Raw genomic sequence first — 20,674 nt, forward strand, 5'->3', positions numbered from 1 at the left:
TTTTTGCCAGCTGCATAACAGGTAACAATGACATGTTAGTATATTTGAAGTACATCGGGCAGGTGATGCTGGACGGGTTTAAAGGTGACAAGTACCTAGTGGCGGGTGCTTGGAATCTTGCCAGACGGTGGGAATCAGGTTAGAAACGTCAAGGGTGATGACGTTGTGCTGGCTGTCGGCGTCCCGTAAGGAGATCTAGAACCATCGAGTAGGGTGTTTGTGGAGCGGCTCCGGTAGGGTGGACTACGGTGTCGGCGAAGCGGATCTGTGGACGTGGACGAGGGCGTAGGTGCAGCTGCACCGGTGGTTGGGTTAAGGATGGTGTCGATGATGCGGATCTGCGGTCGTGGACGGGGCATCAGAAGCTGCTCCGGTAGGTTGGATGAGGGTGCGAGGAAGTGGATCTGGGGTCGTGGACTTGTGAGTAGGCAAAGCGGCCCCGGTAGGGTTGAGAATGGTATAGGCAAAGCTACTCCGGTGGGGTTGACGATGGTGTCGGCGAAGCAGCTCCGGTAGGGTTGAGGAAGGTGTCGGCGAAGAGGATCAGAGGCCGTCGACGGGTCTGTGGGGCAGCTCCGGGGGGTGTGGACGAAGTGTCTTCGGTGGGAAGTACGAATGATCCACTTCAGATGCACTGCGGTTTTCGAGAGTACCGACGAAGCAGATCCGGCACCATGGACAAGGCCAGCACTAAATGGGCTGTGGTACAGTGGTGGATGAGCAGTCTACTTGTTTCTAGGGGAGGTGGGAGGGGTAGATGCGGTCGTAGAAGCAGATCCGACGAGGTCAACGCCGCTGGCAGTGAATGGGCTCTGGTACGCCGGTGGATGAGCAGTCTAGGGTTTTGAGAGGGGAGGGGAGAAAGGATGATGAAGTATGGACGGCGTGATGTAAGATGCTCTCGTTCTCTGGAGTTAGTCGTTTTTGCGGGTGGGGGGGGAATGGGGGTGCCGTGTAGTAGGGGAACCGGAAGTTACCAAAGTAGCCCCGACCTATTATGTAGATGAGAGCGTTATTGTAACTGTTGGTCTCCATGCACCAAGGACAAAAGGGGAATTTCGCATGTTAAAGACTAAGGTGGCGAAAATTTTAGAAGGAGGCGGGAGATTTTGCCACCCGCGGGATCATTCGTATCCAGTTTCAACTAATTTTGGACCGTGCTAGCAAGAAGGTCATGCGAGACTGTGTACATGGGGCACGCGTCAGCAGTTAATAACTGGTCTGAAGTCCACCCTAGAAAAAAAGACAATAACTCGGGATGATGCGCCGATAACTTGGACGTTCACACAGGCGCGGCCAATCATACGGGTGTAGTGGTGTGTTCACAAAAAAGGATCAAACGCTCAGCCTATGTATTTCTCGTGTAAATAGATAATTTAGTGCAATTGGTTATTTACTTTAAACATAATGCATTGACATGTTAGTGTAGAGGCGCACAAAAAGAAATGGATATTGTAGTCCGCTACTTAAAAGTGTTACCTGATATGATTACATAGCCTCCATTTCATAGATTGCGTACCCGTTGAATTCATATATGAATATTACATATATTACTTCATAATAGAACCTTAAATCATCCAAGACTAATGATTTTGAATGCAAGAGTAACAATGGTGCATGTACATGATAGCTACATTGGTTGTTTGAAGAAACATCACTGTAACTTTGGCATGCACAACTGAAAAGGTTTGTTTAAATAGAAAAAATGTGATAAGTGAGTGCCCAATCTTTATAGCGTTGAATCGATATTGTACCTTAGGCCATGATACGAAGTACATATTGATTTATGTTCAAGCGATGCACGTCCACGATCGCTAGATAGTGATACGTGAATGAATTGTGCAATCTCTCTCACACGCATACATATCTCATTTCCATGTGGGCATCGGAATCACACACGCACACTTCATGTATTTCTCTCCCTCCGTCAAGGTTAGAATTTGTCTTTCTACCTCGCCCTACAAGTCTCTCACACAGAAACACACACACTCTCTCTGTCGAACACTCCCACCCCTTTAATTCCGCCCACCCACAGCCACTAATGTCTCAAAGTATAATAATGTCTCTCACATATATGCCTAAGGTTAACTCGAGTTCCGGAACCATATGAATACATACAATGGGATTCCAGCAGAGCACCTTTTGTTTTGAGATTTCGCTCTCTCTCTCTCTATCTCACACACACACGCGCGCTTGCATTTGCATGCACACCATTTTGTTTATCTTCGTGATGCTTTAAGTATGCCTCACACAAATGCTATCTACCTATCCCTTAATATAGCTAGATATGTGTCACACAAACTCCTTCTCCCTACTAGCAAGATGCCCATGCGTTGCACGAAACATCAAGATGCATTTGTATGAGTAGTTTATCTTGTGGGAGAAAAGGATGAACGAGGGAATGCCTTATTTGCAAATGCGGAGAGGGGTGTGGGTATCCTTTTGCAAAATTGCCACAGTTTCCTTCCTACCCGTCGGATATAAATCGGATGGCCTATATTGCAGGATGGCAGGAACACCATCATCACCAACTTTGTTTTTTATGAGAGTAGAGATATGTAAGTGTCACTCCCCCCCCCCCGACACACACACCCACACCCACACAACCACACACACACACTTCCCAACACCGAAGGAGTAGGGTGACACCTCGATCTTGATACTAATCTATCGACTGGCTTCTCTCTAAAACACACACACACGCACCCACACACTACCCAACACCGAAGGAGTAGGATGGCACCTCGATCTTGATAGTAATCTATCTACTCCTCTTTCAAACACACACACTCGCTAGTTGTGCCTCTGTGCCTACCGCGCACACTCTCGATACGTCTTTCTCTCCCTCCCCCTCCCTCCCACCCCAACAATGACAGTAGAAGGGTGACAACTCGATCTGATCGTAATCTGTCAATTGGTTTCTCTCTCGAACATTGTGTCTCTGTGCCTCGCTCAGTAGCCCCATCGATATGTAAACTTCTCACGCGCACACAATTGTAGTGACGATGACGCTGAACCCAATGTGCCTTGTTTTTCCCGGCCTTATGTGATAGTTTTCACCCTGTTTTCTGTTAATTAACAAGGCAACCTTTTCTTTGTTACTACTAATGAATCTGAAATCATTCGGGGCTAACATAAAATATATCACTTCAACCCAATTATCGTAGTAACTATTTTAAAAGAAACTAGTTAGATACCCGTGTGTTGCACGGAACATCAAGGTGCATTTGTATGAGTAGTTTATCTTGTGAGAGAAAAGGATGAACGAGGGAAGGTCGTATTTGCAAACATGGAGAGGGGTGTGGGTATATTTTTGCAAAATTGCCATAGTTTCCTTCCTATCCGTTAGATATAAATCCGATGGCCTATATTGCAGGACGGCACGCACACCATCATCACCAACTCTGTTTTCTACTCCCTCCATTCCTAAATATTTGTCTTTTTAGAGATTTCAACAAGTGACTACATATGGAGCAAAATGAGTGAATCTACACTCTAAAATATGTCTACATACACATCCGTATGTGGTAGTCCATTTGAAATCTGAAAAAGACAAATACTCCCTCCGTTCCTAAATATAAGACCTTTTAGAGATTCTATTATAAACTACATACGGATGTATATAGACATACTTTAGAGTGTAGATTCACTTATTTTGCTCCGTATATAGTCTATAGTGGAATCCCTAAAAAGTCTTATATTTGGGAACGGAGGGAGTATTTAGGAACGGATGGAGTATAAGAGTAGACATGGAGATATATCTCCAGCATGGTCTACAACAAAAATGTGCTGGACTGGTTAGCGCCGGATGCTCGCAACGCGATGACATGAGTTTGAATTCTGTCTTTAACTTTAGATTTTTATATTATATATTACATATTTAATATATACTTCTTCCGCTACTCTACTAACAGTGGAACCCACAGAGTATTTAGAATACAAGATTGCGGATGGACTTGTTTCTTTTTAACTTTCTGTACGAAGCTGTAGCCACCCTGCAAGTCACGTGTACACTGTACATGCAATTAACTTTTTATAGAGGGACAATCATACATGCAATTAACTCAAATGGGTTGGATGTCACTCTATTATTTCCAGCATAAGAGCATCTCCAACGGCAGCCGGCAAATTTCCTCCCGCTTCCTTCCGCGAAGGACGACATCAAACGCCAACGGCATACATTTTCACAACTCTAACCAACCAGATGAAATTCGTGCAAACACAGACTGATTTCATATAAGCATGAAGGATTTCATATAAAAAAGTCGGATCTTCATATAAACATGATGGATTTCATTACATTTACATGAACTAAGCGGTGCCAATCCGGCTCTCTTGGTATAATTAATATTCCCTCCGTCCGGAAATACTTGTCCTAGAAATGGATGTATATAGACTTATTTTAGTTACAGATACATACAATTTATCCATTCTTAGAACAAATATTTCCCGCCAGCTGGAGAGGGAGTACATAATCTAAATGTACGCCCACGGATCCCTTTATCTTCCTCATGTCCGGCAGACACTTGCGGGGTCGACGAAGGTCCTCGGAAGAGACGAAGCAGCAAAGAAACCACCTGAATGCGCAGTCGTTGCCTCGGCGGTGGCCTTCATGGGACCCAAGTGGAGGCGGCCTCCCGTGTTCTACTTCTCCTCGATGATGGCGGCGGACACGGAGAAGCTGTCCACCGACTCGTCGCTCTCCATGCACCCGGCTTCTGTCTCTACCTACATGGCACTGCCGCAGGCACGGGAGGCGTGCCCATAGACACTGGTGGCGCGGTATGACACGGCAGCGACGATGCCCGTACCGGTGTGCTCGCTGCCGTGGAGCAACTCGCCACTCCTCATCGAGTTGAACTGGAGTGGCGAGTTGATGAACCACGTGCCTGCTTGGGGCAACAACTGGCTCCGTCGGTCCAAGCGAGGTTAGTGAAGCACCGAGTTGTCTCGCCTGTATCCGGAGGGCTCGATGGGCCACCCAGCCGGGTAATATGCCGGAGAACGGCTCCTCGGAAGCCACTGGAAGAGTGGAGAAAATGATGAAGGAGGAGATGGGGGAGCGGCGGAGGGGTGCGATTCTTGCCCGCTGTCTATCTTGTCTCGTGTAAATAGAGGGCGGATGGTAGGAGCTTGGCCGGCGTCTGGCCTCGTTTAAACTGAGGGCAGACAGGAGGAGCTCGGCCGGTGTTTCATTTAATTCCGGCCCGCTCATGAACGGACGTGTGGCCGGAGTAGGTTTCTCGGTTTGCATGCGGGTTTAATGGAGGCGAGGAGGCGTGTTCAGCCGGGCGTGCAGCGGGCGGCGCAGTACTATTCGATTTGACAGCAGGCGGCACAGTTCCCGATACGGCTTTAATGCAGACGAGGGAGGGAGTAGCGGTTCCTGAAATGTTGAACGGCCAATGCATCCTCCTTCAATTAATGCATGAGGGAAGTAATGGGAGGAGGACCAGGAAAAGAGGTTGCATGATGTGAATGCAACACAGTTTGCCCTCATATAAAGGCGCCCCTCCATTCCAATGCATCTACCACATCCTACACACCTAAGCATTTGCCTAAGCACCTACACTACGCGCAAAAGTCCTTGCTCCAGACCCATGGCGGCGATGCGCACGAGCGGCCAGCGGCTGTGCCAGATGGTCCATGATGCCGGCCTGCGGCATGGCATCGAGGATCGTCTCCAGATGGTGTTGGCGACCGGCTGGTGGATGGCCGTCGTCAACGCCAACTACGACTCTCAGTTGGACCAGATGATCATTGCCACCACCAACAAGTTCACCGTCCTCAAGAAGCTCACGGACGACATCACCGTATTCCTCCAACCCGCGCGCTCGAGATCCTCATTGCCTTCCACCCTAATCGGCCTCCATGGCCGGAACCTCTTTCAAGCACTGGTGGCCTTGCGACTGCCCACCGACGACGTGAAGAATGTCCACCTGGAGGTTGCGCTCGCCGCAAGGCGCCTCACCCTGCAAGAATTCGTCGACCTACACATCCATGTGTACGAGCAAATTGTGTACATAGGTATCTACAAGGCCAGTGAGGGCGCTACGACGTTGGCCTTCCTCAACCGGTTGGAAGCCTTGGATGCCTTTGCTGAGAAGCACCTCGACCTCGCCACAAAAGCCGCCGCTCCTTAGCTATCGGTCGGTGGCCCGGCGCACTAAGTTGAGGAGGAGGAGGTCATACGTTGATGGATGCATCTTTCTTCTTGCCTTCTGTAACCACCACTGCGATCGCATCATCATCGTGGCCTTAATTCTTATTGTGCTATTGCATTCTCATTCCAATCAATACTGACATGTGTGATCCCTTTGCTTAATTATATGCATCACTATAACTAGTACTCCATCCGTCAATTTATAAGTTGTGCTTACCTTTTCCATCAACTTCGTGCAACGCGCGGGCATCTTGCTAGAAACACTAGAACATGTCGGACCGTGTGTGACCAAACCGACGATGCGCCAATCTAGCTACTACGTACCCTGCTTATCTGGCGGAAATAGCCCCGCCCTAGCGTTTCCAATCGTTATTTCTATCTATCGATTGTGCCAAGGAGCAGAACCAAAATGTTACAATTTATACATGTTTCACTACTCCTGCTCCAATAAAAGACTCAGTTAGTGATGGTGGTGTCTCTGCCATCCGTTGTTTCTGACCATTAGATCTGCATCTAACGGCTGTGAGGTAAGTTGTGGCATTTTTGCAACAATAGCCCACTTCTCTACTCAAATTTGCAGAAAACCCCTTATTAACTTGAAAGCAACTGATACGTCTCCAACGTATCTATAATTTTTGATTGCTCCATGCTATATTATCTATTGCTTTGGACATTATTGGGCTTTATTATCCACTTTTATATTATTTTTGGGACTAACCTATTAACCGGATGCCAGCCCAGAATTGATGTTTTTGCCTGTTTTAGGGTTTCGAAGAAAAGGAATATCAAACGGAGTCCAAACGGAATGAAACCTTCGGGAACATGATTTTCTCACCGAATACAACTCAGGAGACTTGGACCCTACGTCAAGCCAATTAATAGGAGGCCACGAGGTAGGGGGCGCGCCTGCCCCCCCCCCCCCAGGCTTGCCCTCCACCCTCGTGGGCCCCTTGTTGCTCCACCGACGTACTTCTTCCTCCTATATATATCCACGTACCCCCAAACGATCAGATACAGAGCCAAAAACCTAATTCCACCGCCGCAACTTTCTGTATCCACGAGATCCCACCTCGGGGCCTATTCCAGAGCTCCGCTGGAGGGGGCATCGACCACGGAGGGCTTCTACATCATCATCCAAGCCCCTCCGATGAAGTGTGAGTAGTTTACTTTAGACCTACGGGTCCATAGTTAGTAGCTAGATGGCTTCTTCTCTCTTTTTGGATCTCAATACAATGTTCTCCCCCTCTCTCGTGGAGATCTATTCGATGTAATCTTCTTTTTGCAGTGTGTTTGTTGAGACCGATGAATTGTGGGTTTATGATCTAGTCTATCTATGAATAATATTTGAATCTTCTCTGAATTCTTTTATGTATGATTGGTTATCTTTGCAAGTCTCTTCGAATTATCAGTTTGGTTTGGCCTACTAGATTGGTTTTTCTTGCCATGGGAGAAGTGCTTAGCTTTGGGTTCGATCTTGCGATGTCCTTTCACGGTGACAGAAGGGGCAGCAAGGCACGTATTGTATCATTGCCATTGAGGATACCAAGATGGGTTTTTTATCATATTGCATGAAACTATCCCTCTACATCATGTCATCTTGCTTAAGGTGTTACTCTGTTTTAACTTAATACTCTAGATGCATGCTGGATAGCGGTCGATGAGTGGAGTAATAGTAGTAGATGCAGGCAGGAGTCGGTCTACTTGTCTCGGACGTGATGCCTATATACATGATCATACCTAGATATTCTCATAACTATGCTCAATTCTGTCAATTGCTCAACAGTAATTTGTTCACCCACCGTAGAATACCTATGCTCTTGAGAGAAGCCACTAGTGAAACCTATGGCCTCCTGGTCTCTTTCTCATCATATCAATCTCCATCACTTTATTATTGCTTTGCTTTTTTACTTTGCCTTTTACTTTTCACTTTGCATCTCTATACCAAAAATACCAAAAAATATTATTTATCATCTCTATCAGATCTCACTTTCGTAAGTGACCGTGAAGGGATTGACAACCTCTAAGCGCATTGGTTGCGTTGAGCTATTGTTTTTGTGTAGGTACGAGGGACTCGCGCGTAGCCTCCTACTGGATTGATACCTTGGTTCTCAAAAACTGAGGGAAATACTTACGCTACTTTGCTGCATCATCCTCTCCTCTTCGGGGAAATCCAACGCAGTGCTCAAGAGGTAGCAAGAAGAATTTCTGGCGCCGTTGCCGGGGAGTCTACGCAAAAGTCAACATACCAAGTACCCATCACAATCCCTATCTCATGCATTACATTATTTGCCATTTGCCTCTCGTTTTCCTGTCCCCCACTTCACCCTTGCCGTTTTATTCGCCCTCTCTCTCTATCCTCCCTCTCTTTCTCTATTTGCCTCTTTTTCCCCATTTCTTGTTTGCTCGTATGGTTGGAATAGTTGTTTATTTATTACTAAACAGAGAACCTAAGATCTATGGATCCTCATCCGCTTGCTAATCTTTTTAAGAGATCCAATTATAATGAACCAATTGCTAGTGAGTTTTGTGCACTAGATTATCTTTATGAAGTTTTGCTTGAAATTCGTGAATCTGAAAATTGTGATAAAGTACCTTATGGAGTGATTCCCGATGGATCTTTGAATAAAAAGCATTATTGAAATGATGATAGTATAAATTCTATTCATAAAAATTATGTTAGTAATATGCAAAACCCTAAGCTTGGGGATGCTAGTTTTGCTATGACCTATACTTGTTGCAATGATCATGATTGGGGTGATTCTTCTTATAATCTTGAAATTGTATTTAAGCCCCATGATGAATATGAGATTGATAATAGTGTTTGCAATATTACTGAAAGTGGGTTTGGAAGAGTGTCAACTTTAGATCCCACATATTTGGAGAATGTTCAATCTTATAAATTTTTTTTATAAAAGTGGGTTTGGAAAGATCATGACTTTAGTTAATGTTAATCCCACTATTTTGGAAGAGTGTCAACTTTGCATGCATGTGGATCGTGTTGAAAATATTTATGTGATAGCTATTTTGTTGAATTTTCTTATGATCCTACATGTAATTATTACGAGAGAGGAAAATATGATGGTAGAAATTTTCATGTTACTAAATTACCTCTCGTTATGTTGAGATTGCTATTGTTTCTTTCCGCTTCCTTGCATATGCTAGTTATTGCTTGCCTTGATAATTTGTTTGACTATAAGATTCCTATGCATAGGAAGTATGTTATACTTATATGTTTTTGTCACGTGTTTTATGATGCTCTCTTTGTGCTTCAATTCTTGTCTTTCATGTGAGCATCATTGAAATAGTATGCCTAGCTATAAGGCTTTAAAGAAAAGTGCTTGTTGGGAGACAACCCAATATTTATCCTTGCTGTTATTAAATAAATAAATTATTTAGCCTCTGTTTTGGTTGTGTTTTTTGTGTTTAATTAGTGTTTGTGCCAAGTAGAACCATTGGGAAGACTTGGGGAAAGTCTTGTTGAACTTGCTGTAAAAAACAGAAACTTTAGCACTAACGAGAACTGCTGTCATTTTTATTTGGAGAGTGATATTTAGTTAATTATTTTTGAATATGATTAATATATAAATTCCTCACGTCCAGCAATTTATTTTAGAATTTTTGGGGTTTCAGATCTTGCGCTAGCTACAGATTACTACAGACTGTTCTGTTTTTGACAGATTCTGTTTTTTGTGTGTTGTTTGCTTATTTTGATGAATCTATGGCTAGTAAAATAGTTTATGAACCATAGATAAGTTGGAATACAGTAGTTATAACACCAATATAAATAAATAATGAGTTCATTACAGTACCTTGAAGTGATCTTTTGTTTTCTTTCGCTAACGGAGCTCACGAGATTTTCTACTTTGAGTTTTGTGTTGTGAAGTTTTCAAGTTTTGGGTAAAGATTTGATGGATTATGGAACAAGGAGTGGCAAGAGCCAAAGCTTGGGGATGCCCCGGAAGGCATCCCCTCTTTTGTCTACTTCTATCGGTAACTTTACTTGGAGCTATATTTTTATTCACCACATGATATGTGTTTTGCTTGGAACGTCTTTTATGATTTGAGTCTTTGCTTGTTAGTCTACCACAATCATCCTTGCTGTACACACCTTTTGAGAGAGCCATACATAATTTGGAATTTGATAGAATACTCTATGTGCTTCGCTTATATCTTTTGAGTTTTTATAATTTTGCTCTAGTGCTTCACTTATATCTTTTAGAGCACGGTGGTGGATTTGTTTTATAGAAACTATTGATCTCTCATGCTTCACTTAGATTATTTTGAGAGTCCTAATAGCATGGTAATTTGCTTAATTAAAAATATGCTTGGTATTCAAGATTTGTAAAACTTTCTTTTGAGTGCGTTGAATACTTAGAAAAAATTGATGCTTGATAATTGTTTTGAGATATGAGGATGGTGATATTAGAGTCATGCTAGTTGAGTAGTTGTGAATTTGAGAAATGCTTGTGTTAAAGTTTGTGATTCCCGTAGCATGCACGTATGGTGAACCGTTATGTGATGAAGTCGGAGCATGATTTATTTATTGATTATCTTCCTTATGAGTGGCGGTCGGGGACGAGCGATGGTCTTTTCCTACCAATCTATCCCCCTAGGAGCATGCGCGTAATACTTTGCTTTGATAACTTCTAGATTTTTGCAATAAATATATGAGTTCTTTATGACTAATGTTGAGTCCATGGATTATACACACTTTCCTTCCTTCCACCATTGCTAGCCTCTCTAATACCGCACACTTTTCGCCGGTATCATACACCCACCAAATACCTTCCTCAAAACAGCCACCATACCTACCTATCATGGCATTTCCATAGCCATTCCGAGATATATTGCCATGCAACTTTCCACCGTTCGGTTCATTATGACACGCTCCATCATTGTCATATTGCTAGCATTATCATGTAGTTGACATCGTATTTGTGGCAAAACCACCATTCATAATTCTTTCATACATGTCACTCTTGATTCATTGCATATCCCGGTACACCACCGGAGGCATTCATATAGAGTCATATTTTGTTCTAAGTATTGAGTTGTAATTGTTGAGTTGTAAGGAAAATAAAAAGTGTGATGATCATCATTTTTAGAGCATTGTCCCAAGTGAGGAAAGGATGATGGAGACTATGATTCCCCCACAAGTCGGGATGAGACTCCGGACGAAAAAGAAAAAAAAGAAAAAGAGGCCATAAAACAAGAGAAGGCCCAAAAAATGAGAGAAAAAGAGAGAAGGGACAATGTTACTATCCTTTTACCACACTTGTGCTTCAAAGTAGCACCATGGTCTTCATGATAGAGAGTCTCTCATTCTGTCACTTTCATATACTAGTGGGAATTTTTCATTATAGAACTTGGCTTGTATATTCCAATGATGGGCTTCCTCAAAATGCCCTAGGTCTTCGTGAGCAAGCGAGTTGGATGCACACCCACTTAGTTTCTTTTGTTGAGCTTTCATATACTTATAGCTCTAGTGCATCCGTTGCATGGCAATCCCTACTCACTCACATTGATATCTATTGATGGGCATCTCCATAGCTCGTTGATACGCCTAGTTGATGTGAGACTATCTTCCCCTCTTTTTGTCTTCTCCACAACCACCATTCTATTCCACATATAGTGCTATATCCATGGCTCACGCTCATGTATTGCGTGAAGATCGAAAAAGTTTTGAAAATGTCAAAAGTATGAAACAATTGCTTGGCTTGTCATCGGGGTTGTGCATGATTTAAATACTTTGTGTGGTGAAGATAGAGCATAGCCAGACTATATGATTTTGTAGGGATAGCTTTCTTTGGCCATGTTATTTTGAGAAGACATAATTGCTTTGTTAGTATGCTTGAAGTATTATTATTTTTATGTCAACATGAACTTTTGTCTTGAATCTTTTGAATCTGAATATTCATACCACAATTAAGAAGATTTACATTGAAATTATGCCAAGTAGCACTCCGCATCAAAAATTCTGTTTTTATCATTTACCTACTCGAGGACGAGCATGAATTAAGCTTGGGGATGCTTGATACGTCTCCAACGTATCTATAATTTTTGATTGCTCGATGCTATATTATCTAATGTTTTGGACATTATTGGGCTTTATTATCCACTTTTATATTATTTTTGAGACTAACCTATTAACCGGAGGCCCAGCCCAGAATTGCTGTTTTTGCCTGTTTTAGGGTTTCGAAGAAAAGGAATATCAAATGGAGTCCAAACAGAATGAAACCTTCCGAAACATGATTTTCTCACCGAATACAACTCAGGAGACTTGGACCCTACGACAAGCCAATTAACAGGAGGCCACGAGGTAGGGGGCGCGCCTGCCCCCCCCCCCCAGGCGCGCCCTCCACCCTCATGGGCCCCCTGTTGCTCCACCGACGTACTTCTTCCTCCTATATATATCCATGTACCCCCAAACGATCAGATATGGAGCCAAAAACCTAATTCCACCGCTGCAACTTTCTGTATCCACGAGATCCCATCTTGGGGCCTGTTCCGGAGCTCCGTCGAAGGGGGCATCGATCACGGAGGGCTTCTACATCATCACCCAAGCCCCTTCGATGAAGTGTGAGTAGTTTACTTCAGACCTATGGGTCCATAGTTAGTAGCTAGATGGCTTCTTCTCTCTTTTTGGATCTCAATACAATGTCCTCCCCCTCTCTCGTGGAGATCTATTCGATGTAATCTTCTTTTTGCGGTGTGTTTGTTGAGACCGATGAATTGTGGGTTTATGATCCAGTCTATCTATGAATAATATTTGAATCTTCTCTGAATTCTTTTATGTATGATTGGTTATCTTTGCAAGTCTCCTCGAATTATCAGTTTGGTTTGGCCTACTAGATTGGTTTTTCTTGCCATTGGAGAAGTGCTTAGCTTTGGGATCGATCTTGCGGTGTCCTTTCCTAGTGACAGAAGGGGCAGCAAGGCACGTATTTTATCATTGCCATCGAGGATAACAAGATGGGGTTTTTATCATATTACATGAAACTATCCCTCTACATCATGTCATCTTGCTTAAGGCGTTACTATGTTTTTAACTTAATACTCTAGATGCATGTTGGATAGCGGTCGATGAGTGGAGTAATAGTACTAGATGCAGGTAGGAGTCGGTCTACTTGTCTCGGACGTGATGCCTATATACATGATCATACCTATATATTCTCATAACTATGCTCAATTCTGTCAATTGCTCAACAGTAATTTTTTCACCCACCGTTGAATACTTATGCTCTTGAGAGAAGCCACTAGTGAAACCTATGGCCCCCGGGTCTCTTTCTCATCATATCAATCTCCATCACTTTATTATTGCTTTGCTTTTTACTTTGCCTTTTACTTTTCACTTTGCATCTCTATACAAAAAATACCAAAAATATTATTTATCATCTCTATCAGATCTCACTTTCGTAAGTGACCGTGAAGGGATTGACAACCCCTAAGCGCGTTGGTTGCGTTGAGCTATTGTTTTTGTGTAGGTACGAGGGACTCGCGCGTAGCCTCCTACTGGATTGATACCTTGCTTCTCAAAAACTGAGGGAAATACTTACGCTACTTTGCTGCATCATCCTCTACTCTTCGGGGAAATCCAACGCAGTGCTCAAGAGGTAGCAGCAACCACATCCCTCCCTCACCTCATCAAAACAGCCTGAGAAATATATTTTGAGTGAAAAGTACTCCCTTCATTCCTAAATATTTGTCTTTCTAGAGATTTCAATAAGTGACTACATACGGAGCAAAATGAGTGAATCTACACTTCAAAATATGTCTATATAATCCATATGTGATAGTCCATTTGAAATCTCTAAAAAGACAAATATTTAGAAATGGAGGGAGTAATATATTAGGAGTATATCAAAACAAGAGTGATTTCTTTCTAGTTTGTGAACAAGTACTACTATTCTACTACTTTGGATATGTCGCAACACACAGGCAGATTGCTAGTAAAAGGAAAAGGCATGTCGCGTTCGTGTCGCACTCCCCCACACACGCCCGGGAATCGGGAGTACTCCACGGCCCGTCCGGCATGACACATAGCTTAGGGAAGGCGTGTTGCCTAGCATTTTCACTTTCATGTGGGACCGCCGTTGAGCAAACCAACTATTGGCAAACCGCACCCCGCCCGCCGCCGGGTTGGAAAACAGAAATGTGGGGAAGATCTAGCTGTAGCACGGAAGCCAAGAAATTTGGTGTCAGATGGGGCTCGTTGATAGAGTAGGAGCATTCCATACTACTCTACTCCTACTAGTACCAAGTTTGTACTATACAACTAGTACTACCACTATACAACTAGTAGGTACGTGCATGGCACAGCATCGTAGGAACAAAAAATGGGAAGATCTTGTTTTGGGTGATTTATCTTTTTTTCAGTCAACGTAGTATGAATAGGCTTGGTTGCATTGCTACGAAAGGTTAGAGAAAAATAAATAGATAATGTGTTTAGAGTGCACTCCACTAAATAGATATACTTTGGATCCATTGCAACAGGTCGACACATCTATTTCTATACCCCCTATATAGTGTGTGAATAACTTTGAAAGTTGGTCGTTGGATGAAGCCAATCTGATGGTACAAATATGGAAAATCCGAGCACTACGGGTCGTTGGATATCATCTACATTCCACCAGATTCTGCCACATGTAGAATCTAGAAGACTCCATGGTTGAAATTCATTCATGACTAACTTTGCCACAACTAAGCTTAGGCAAAGTGTGTCTGCCACAAAAAATGTGGCTAACAAAATGGCCACCACAAGTGTGGCAAGATTTGGCAAGAAGTTGAGTCTATGACATGTGGACCATGTAGCTAGAAAAGTGTGGCAAGACACAAGTGTAGCAATGAACCAAACACATGCCTGGTGTGTTTGGTAGGGTGTATGAAGGGTGCATGATCCCAAGAGTTCCCTTCTTGACCCACTTTTGGGTGTTTGGTAGAGTGTTTGGAGGGTGCATGAGTCCACACTAGCTTAGCACAAATACACTAGAAGCATGCACGAAGAGAGCATACATTAAGATGGGTGTTGAGTTGAGCATGCATGAAGAGGGAACAACTATGCTGAGACGAGAACGCAACCAAACACACTTGTGGCACGCCTAAGCTTAGGCATGCCAACCTTAGGCTACAAACCAAACATCTATACCCCTATATAGTGTGTGAATAACTTTGAAAGTTGGTCATTGGATGAAGCCAATCCGACGGTACAAACATGGCAAATCCGAGCACTACTGGCCGTTGGATATCATCTACATTCCACCAGATTTTTCCACATGTAGAATCTAGAAGACACCACATGTAGAAGCATAATGCACAAACCACCAGAATCTCATGCGTGCAATGCACGTGTACCTTACTAGTAGTTGGGAGTAGTAGTAAGAAAGAAATTCTGGGTTTGGCACGAGCTCGTACTGCGGGAGCACCACAAGGCCTGCCGCAGGAGTTATATTTCCCTCTCGAGGCCCACGGGACCGAACTTTAGTGGCTTAGTGCCTGGCCTATGAGTCAATGACATGCGGACCTTAAATGCGGCTAGCCCACATATCATTCTCATGGTGGTGGTGTGATTCGCGACTCACTCGTTAGAGATGAACCGGCCAGTGGTGGCGTGGCTGTTGCGAGGGTGCCACAGCTGGGCGTCGGGGCGTTACGAGGCGTAGATGGCCACACCGGCGGGTACTACCTGTAGTACAGAAGTACTCCAACTAAGGATTGATGCCCGAGATGAAATGTGTCACAACCGATGGATGAAAATTTGATGGTGTGGGAGTACGAATCGGAGCACAGCAGCGGAGCAGGCAAACCACATCCAATTGGGTGTGGCTGTGGTAGAAAGTTGATGGTCGCCGCAGTTCAGCTGGCCCTCATGTAATGCACATAAAGGCAGAGGAGTGGTGGGGCCAAGAGGTATGAGGTGCACGTCGGGGGGATGAGGATCCCCTGACATGAACAATTCTACCATTCTTTCACTAACATGTGGGACCCAAGTGTGGGTCCCACCTGTCAGCGAAGGAAAGGCAGGGTAAGGCAGTGATAGCCACGGCGTGCTTACAGGTAGGGTTGGAGCGGCGTCGTGGGAATCGCGTGTGGGTGTGGCAGTGGTAGAAACAAGAATTGTGATGGTCGCCATGGTTCAACTTCCATGGACAAGCTGTCATGTCTGCTGACACATGTATATCAAAACTAGATTGTTTATATTTCAAGCACGTGAACAAGTATTATTCTACTACTTTGGATCCATTGCAACGCACGGGCCAGCACATTGGTAGTAGTAGTGTCTATCTCTATCTCTACAGGCCTTCCCTCGTTCATCCTTTTCTCTCACAAGATAAACTACTCATACAAATGCATCTTAATGTTCCGTGGAAAGCACGAGGATGTTTCCTTGGGGGTCTCTCCAGCGCGGCATGGCCGTAGTTGCAAATTGACGCCCCTTGAGATGCCGATGTTGAGGGGCACTCGGATTTCCTCCGATGAGCAGGTAAGATGAGTTTGATCACATAGTAAATGCATTCTAAAGACTACTTCCGTGTCCATTTCCTAATTCTCCCCCTGCCCACTATTTCACAGGTTAGGCTCGGTGCGAGTGGAGATTGGCTTGCATATGTATGGGAGGGTGCCAACATCAATTTGCACAACATTTACAATGGTGACACCGTTCCAGTAGAACCTTTGTCCAACATTGGGATCAGCCATCCAATGGGCCACCGCATGAATTGGTACGATGGAACCACGGTGAGATTGAATAAGATAGCACGAACCTTGCACATGGCAGTCAAAGGTGGACCATGCTATCTGCGGCCGATTTGTTGCCGTACGAGTACGAAGACGCTGTGCTCCTTTCTAACCGCATCTTCACGGTGACAAACCAGGGGACTTATTTCGTATGGGACACATCCTATGATATACTCCCTCTCTCCCAGTTTATTTGTTTTGAATCTTTTCGTTCTATAAGTTTCAAATTCAAATTTAGAGCTCCCCATCACATGTTGAGATTACAATGTCCATTAAATCGTTGCATGCATGTATAGTAAAGAAATAAATCTCGAGTTTGGCACGAGTTCGTGCAGCGGTAGCACCGGCCTGGCGTAGGAGTTACATTTCCCTCTCAGGGCCCTCGGGACTGAGCTTCAGCGTGTTACTACACCTGCCTTTGAGTCAATAACACGTGGACGCGATAGGTGGCTAGTCCACATGTAATGCTCCCGAAGGCAGAGGGGCAGTGGGGCCGAGAGGGGTGAGCCGCAGGTCGGGGGACATGTGGTGTCATGAGTTCGTGCGGCGTCGTGGGAATCGCGTGTGGCTATGGTAGAAACTTGATGCTCGCCGCATTTAAGGTGGCCCACATGTCATGCACACAAAGGCAGAGGGGCGGTGCGGCCAAGAGGGGTGAGGCGCACGTCGCGGGACGTGGTGCCGTGGGTTGGAGCGGCATCGTGGGAATCGCGAGTGGTAGTGGATGAAACATGATGGTTGCCTTAGTTGAACTTCCATGGACAAGCTGTCATGTCTACGGACACATGCATTGCATACTGATTACTGGAAGGAGTAGTAGAGAAAGCTAGGCGGATAAATAGTTCCTTATAGTCAAGCGGACCCATGCTACTACTTGTTCCAAAGACATGCACACCATCGAAATAGTCCATCTATATCAATATACACCGAGAGGGAATAATTTTTTTGTACAAGAGAGGAAATAGTTCATCCATCCATAATGTCGTGCTGCTGGTGTAGCCTTATCTTCTTCTTGTTGTTGTTGTTCTCATTTTCTATGGGAGACGGCTTCGCAACAAGCTCTTTGAACCTTGCAGCTATCTCGAAACTCACACGGGCATTAAGGGTAGCATATTTTATCCGCTCGTACGTCAAGGGATCATTCTCCCATCCAGACGACCTTAATGCCACCGTCTCGTCACCCTTCTGAAGATTTGTACTGAGCACAAAATTTGCTATGTCGAATAGGGATGGTGTATGTTTATCACAATCTTCTACAGGAATTTTGATTCTGGTTTGTAGGTTAGCGATGCTTTTCAAATCAAGGTTGTACGGCTCCAGCTTCTGTTTGTCCCCTTTGATGGCTGCCCCACAGAAGTATATGTCCTCCCGAGACAAGAAATCGTGAAGCTCACCTGGTATGGAGGGCGCGTGTATGATGTGGTACACCAAAACATCATCTTCGAGGCACAGCTGAAGGACAGCGGGTTGGATCTTCCTAGTGGCACGCTCCGTGTACTCTGCGTCAAGACCGATGACCCTCGTCTCTACCTTTTCAAGGGAGTTGGATACATTGTTGATCCACTTCCGAACAACCCTTGGGTGGACAGTGACGGTGGCAACTATGCTCAACAAGCCTTCGACGAGGACATGTTGGATGCTAAAAACCCCTGGAATGGAGGGCTATGGTTTGGAGAATTAGTATTAGATGTCTAGTCTAATTGAAGTAGTAGATGATTATTTAAAGAGGTTAAAACAATGTGAACACAGTGGGGTTTGGATGCAAATGAAGACGAAGGGGAGGTGAAGAAGCCGAGGAAAATCGGTTCCCGATGGAGAAGTAAATGGGAGAAGTGGCGTGCAGGCAGTTGATTAGATGGCTAGGTAGACTAAACAAAAAGGCTATGCGGACGTGCACATCCTTCCTGATAGGTGGGACCTATGCAAACAGATAAAAAATGTGGCGTAGCTGGTTTAGATGGATATTGGCGTGTGCGTGGGAGACACAACATTCTCTGGTTAAGGAATACACGGTTATCCTCATCAAAAAAGAAAAGGCCCATCTTCGCGCTTCTGCATGCACGAGAATATGGTTCTGCTCGCAATATGGATGATACCTGGAGGATAAAGTGAATAGGCATGCTAGCACGAGAGACCTATTTCCGCTATACGGTACTGGAGTAGTCATGTTCCCACTACTACTACTACTACTACTACTACTACTAGTAGTAGTAGTAGTAGTAGTAGTAGTAGTAGTAGTAGTAGTAGTAGTAGTAGTAGTAGTAGTAGTAGTACAACTATGGTACACTTGATGGTAAAAAATACTATTCATCCGGTCCTCACAGTGAAGTGACAACACCCTGCGCCTGACACTAGTCCAGGCGGTGTGTTCAGATTACCAAAGTCAGCCTCACCCTGTGCACTGTGCAGTCTGTCACCGCCGCTGTACAGCACATTAGCATACCTTAGGGCAGTAAATGTGCATATGGAGAACTCTATATTTGGAAGTAGTGAAATCTTGTAATGCTTACCATGTGTACATACCTATATTCACCCTTCAGCAATCAAAGGCTAGAATAATATCCTCACAAAAATTTTGCCCACGGAACACGAGTATATAACAATGCATGGTCTATTAGTTACCTTGAAGAATTTTTTTGTGAGGACAGAACATGATTACATAACATGCATGACATGATAGTTTCCTGTGAAGAATCGATTGCGAGATAACATGAGTATAACCATGCATGGCACTTCTATATTTTAGAACCCAATATACATTTCCCTGTATTTTCCTCCCAGTTCCAACAAGGACATATCAATGTTGTTTCTTGCATTATCCTACTCATACTCTGAAAAATGCTGATCTTACATTAACAATGCATGTCCTTTTTGATATGATGCAGTGTCCCTACAGTTACTGCCCTTTGTAATCACACCACCTTTGCCAAAAATAGGGAATCACAACTGGTTCCTCGCCCTATCAGACGACGGTAAAACACTGATGATCATTCAGACACATGAGCCGGAAAGGTTATATTGCAAAAATCCCACTGTATACAAGCACCGTGAAATACATGAGTATCCGGACAGTGGTTGTTACGTCTATGAGCAAGATACCAGCTTGTTGGGGCCTTCAGGGTTTTTTAGTTGGAGGCGGGTAAACATCCTTGGTTCCCACTCTCTGTTTCTCGGACTCAATTATCTGATTAACCAGGAGATCACCATTGGCAAGGACCTTGATGGTAGAGAGGCTATGTTTGCTATGGAAAACTGTGTCTACACGGCGAGCCCTAGGAGTTCGGGAGCAAACTCCCCTGATTGTCAACGATACAACCTGCAACCAAAAGAAGGTGAGAATGACAAAGGCATCCGGATTAACTTTGATCCTTGGATGTCTCAATTACGACAGGCAGTGATGTGGTTCAAGCCTTCAGGTTGATAGGTAATTGGGTTGTTGCGTATAAAGGGTGGAGTACTGGTGTCTCCGGATCATTGGTCACTGAAGCGGGGCTGCAAATTATGATGGTGTTGGATCATCTCTTCGAATGACTTTGTTGTCTTTGCTGCTTGTTCTGGATGGGTAGTTCTTTCTTTTGTTATGCATATTCCTTGTCATTTGGTCATCCTCGTCTATGTCGCTCTTACTATGTAATAGTTGCCTCTGTTTAGAATGTCATTCTCGTCTGGATCACGAAAGTCTGAGCGCTGCAGATGGGTGCATTTTGGTGGTGTAGCAAGACTTCTTATGAACTATCATGTCTTGTTGTTTATGTCAGTAGTAGTCACTAGTCAGTG

Source organism: Triticum aestivum, chromosome 3A (assembly GCF_018294505.1).
Source record: "Triticum aestivum cultivar Chinese Spring chromosome 3A, IWGSC CS RefSeq v2.1, whole genome shotgun sequence".
Taxonomy (NCBI): domain Eukaryota; kingdom Viridiplantae; phylum Streptophyta; class Magnoliopsida; order Poales; family Poaceae; genus Triticum; species Triticum aestivum.